General features: G+C 42.2%; 1 pseudogene; it reads left to right on the top strand.

The window, feature by feature from the left end:
- The first annotated feature begins 3,505 nt into the window (after positions 1-3,505).
- LOC128109016 (60S ribosomal protein L37a-like) lies at positions 3,506-3,822 on the top strand (annotated as a pseudogene).
- Positions 3,823-4,190: the final 368 nt, after the last annotated feature.

Here is a 4,190-nt window from a genome sequence, read left to right as displayed (position 1 = left end):
CAGACTACAGGCCTATGCATAGGCCTCAGTGGCTACAGGAGCCACAAGCATCAACTCAGGCCCCCTCAGTTGCTTCAGTGCCTCAGACCAAGACTGTTGACAGGCCATTCGCATCAGCCTGTTAGCACCCTCACCTCTTCAGACACCCCTCTCTCTTTGACCCTTCCACTGCCCCACCCTCTACTCGCTCACTATAATGGTGCCCGACCACCTGGCACCAGAGACTAGGAACCGGGTGGCACTTGGTTGAGTCTTTCCCACCCCAGCCGCAGGGCATGGAGCAGAGCTGTTGCTCCATTATTCTTTTTTTTTTTTTTTTTTTTTTGGTTTTTCGAGACAGGGTTTCTCTGTGTAGCTTTGCGCCTCTCCTGGAACTCACTTGGTAGCCCAGGCTGGCCTCGAACTCACAGAGATCCGCCTGGCTCTGCCTCCCGAGTGCTGGGATTAAAGGCGTGCGCCACCACCGCCCGGCGCTCCATTATTCTTATATAAAAGAGAACAGCCACATAGATATGGAAAAGACCAAAATAAAGGCAACCTCCAAGCACCAGGTGTGTATTTGGTATATATACATACACGTAGGCAAAACATTCATACACATGAAAAAAATAAATACATCTTTAAAAAAATTAAGTCTTGGACATTGAGGTTAGAACTGGTAGAGCTACTTTATATATGTCTGATATCAGACAGAAATCATGTCTAACGTGACTCCTGATCAGAAAGAACTTTAAAACTGGCACCTTGTCTTTTTGGGTTCAACTCAATATTTATCTTTTTCCTGTTGCTTTTTTTTTTTTTTACTTTTTGTTATTGTGGTAATAACCCTTAGCTATGAATATAATCTGATATTAAGCCTTATTGTAGCTGGAGATTTCTCCAGTCCCACTAGGGCCTACAGCCACTCAGACCCAAACAAACACACAGAGATTTATATTACTTATAAACTGTATGGCTGTGGCAGGCTCCTTGCTATCTAGTTCTTATATCTTAAATTAACCCATTTCTATTAATCTATAAGTTACCACGTGGCTTGTGGCTTACTGGTACTTTACATCTTACTTCTCATGGTGGTGGTGACTGGCAGTGTCTCCTGACTCAGCCTTCCACCCCCCAGCATTCTCCTCTCTGCTTGTCCCGCCTACACTATACTTCCTGCCCGGCTACTGGCCAATCAGCATTTTATTTATCAATCAATCAGAGCAACACATTCACAGCATACTGAAAGACATCCCCAATACCTTATGAATTTTTCTAGTAAGTTGTCAGGATTCAGGTGATCTTAGCACCTCAAGCAATATGGGAAAATATGCAAATTGCACATGAATGTTTCAGATAGACACGTACACATGAATCTGGTGGTAAAAGTCAATTTTTGGTTGTTGTAGCTATGTAAAAGATATATTGTATTCACTATATTATTATTTAAAGTGTTCTAAAGATTTGAAAATTTTCAATATTTAAATTTGTAGAAAATGAGTGGATATGGGCATGAGGCTATGATGACTGCTGCCAGGAGAATAATGACTAGGTCAGTTCCCTGTGGTTTTTCTGGGTCAGTAGTGCCAAGACCAATATTCTTAGGTCAGGCTGCCAACTGCAGTCAGGACAATGAGCAGCACTTTAATTCAAAGCTGATGGATGTGACAGGGAAAGTAATGCAGATAGCCGTACAAGATAAAGGCAGAGAGGCTGGAAATGCTCTCTGGGGAAAGGGCTGGCACATGGCCACACTTCTAGGTGTATCTAGAAATGAGTAACATGGACAATTGTGTTTACAGTGTGCCAGTTTTCTCTGGCTATATTAGTATGACATACACAGTAGCCAACAATGTGAATTCTTGGATCAAACTGCCTGGAGCCAAATTTTAGCTCTAGCACTTACCAGTTAATTAACCACATTAGTTAACTTGCGGATGTCTCAGTTTTTTCACACAGGAAATGCAGAAAATTGTCACTTACTTCCAGCTACAGGGTTTTCAGTAGTAATGAATGTACACAGTGCTCAGACCTTTGTTTTCCAAATTTTAAAGATTTGCTTTATTTTTAACTCCCCTATTTCTTTCCCTCCCACCCCCCCTCTGTGTGTGTGTGTGTGTGTGTGTGTGTGTGTGTGTGTGTGTGTGCGCGCGCGCGTGCGCCAATGAGTGCAGGTACCCACAGAGTCCAGAAGAGAGTGTTGGATCCCTAGGAGCTAGAGTTACAGGCAGTACTGGGCTGCCCAGGTCCTCTGCAAGAGCAGTACATGCTCTCAACTCCTGAGCCATCTGTTCAGCCTTCTAAATACAATTTTCCAAGAGATTTTTAAAAATTAATTAATTAATGGTCCTTGAAAAATGACAAATTACAGAGCTGGAAGGGAAGAAACATATTAGTATGGAACATCTTGTCATTTCAAAAATTAAGCACTCCAATCTTGATGGCGTATGTAGAAAGAACAGAGGAGCTGTGGTGATTTGAGTAAAGTATGTCCCTCATTGGTGCATTTGAACACTTGGACCGAGTTGTGGAGCTGTTCTGGGAGGTTACAGAACTTTTAGAACATGAACCTTGCTGGAGGAAGTACATCATTGGGTTGGGCTTTCTGTTTGCTCTCTGCTTTCTGCATGTGGAAGGACATGTGACCTGCCAGCTTCCTGCTGTGACGTTACAATCACTTAGTTTCAGGTTTCTCTATGGTTGTAGTGCTTTTCTCTTTGCTACTACTAGTTCCCTTCTGAGGAGATTTTTTTTTTTTTTTTTTTTTTTGGTTTTTCGAGACAGGGTTTCTCTGTGTAGTTTTACGCCTTTCCTGGAACTCACTCAGTAGCCCAGGCTGGCCTCGAACTCACAAAGATCCGCCTGGCTCTGCCTCCCGAGTGCTGGGATTAAAGGCATGCGTCACCACCGCCCGGCTCTGAGGAGATATTTTAACACTACATAAAAATCCTATTTCTTCACTACTGTGGAGTTACTGCCAAAATATTAGAGCTGGTTTTAATCATGAGAAAAAGTCAGGCAAAACCCAAATGAAGACCTTTCTACAGAATCACTGGCATGTGCTGTGCCAATGCATCAGCTCATGAGAGACAAAGGAAGATTAAGAAACTGCCCAAGGTTAAAGAGCCCACAGAGACAAGTCAGCAAATGTGCTGTGTGGCTCTGGGTAGCATACTGGCCAGCAAACAAGATGGCACAGTGAGAAAGCTGACAAGATTCAAATGCAACCTGTAGGTTAGATGTTACTTTTCCTGATTCTCATGTTGTTTTATTGTGGTTATGTAGTTTATCATTTGGGGACGCTGAGTGGAGACTAGAGAATTCTTTGTACTATTTTTGTATGTTGGAGACTTTTTTATAATGAAAAGTTAAAAGTAAAATATATTCTACTAACAAAGCCTTGGAATACATATCACAAAAGTCTATTAATACAGATATTAGCAATGGGATATTTTGTATAGAGCTTTGCTTTTTCTTGTTTTAAAGAAATGTAGTTGTCTTTGTGCTTGGGCTTAGGTTCCATGACATGGCTAAATAAACCAAGAAGGTTGGGATCATCGGGAAATATGGGACCCACTATGGTACTTCCTTCTGGAAAATGGTAAAGAAAATTAAAATCAGCCAGTACGCCAGGTATACTTGCTCCTTCTGTGGCAAAATCAAGATGAAGAGATGAGCCATTGGCAGCTGGCACTGTGGTTCCTGCATGAAAACAATGGCTGGTGGGGCCTGGACCTACAACATCATTTCTGCTGTCACAGTGAAGTCTCCATCAGAAGACTGAAAGAACTGAAGACCAGTGGAAGCTCTACATTTGAGACTTGCTTGCAACAAATGGGTTAATTTACATAACAACAACAACAACAAAGAAATGCAGTTGTATTACTGGGTCTTTTTTGTGTCTACTCTAAAATAGAGTTAGGTCTGTGGTAGTTTGAATGTAATTGGTCCTCTCATAGGGAGTGGCACTATTAGTTAGGCAATGTGGCTCTGTTGGAATAGGTATGGCCTTGTTAGAGGAAATGTATCACTTTAGGGGTGGGTTTCAAGGCTTCCTATGCTCAGTCCATTTCCTGTTGCCTGCAAGATGTAGGACTCTCAGCTACTACTCCATCTGCCTGCATGCTCCCCACCGTGATGAGAATGGACTGAACCTCTGAAACTGTGAGCCAACACCCCAATTAAATGTTTTCCTTTATAGGAATTGCCAT

This window comes from Peromyscus californicus, unplaced genomic scaffold, assembly GCF_007827085.1.
Source record: "Peromyscus californicus insignis strain IS unplaced genomic scaffold, ASM782708v3 Scaffold_13__1_contigs__length_99412109, whole genome shotgun sequence".
Taxonomy (NCBI): domain Eukaryota; kingdom Metazoa; phylum Chordata; class Mammalia; order Rodentia; family Cricetidae; genus Peromyscus; species Peromyscus californicus.
The sequence above is the reverse complement of the archived record's forward strand: the minus strand, read 5'-3'. Positions and strand labels throughout refer to the sequence as shown.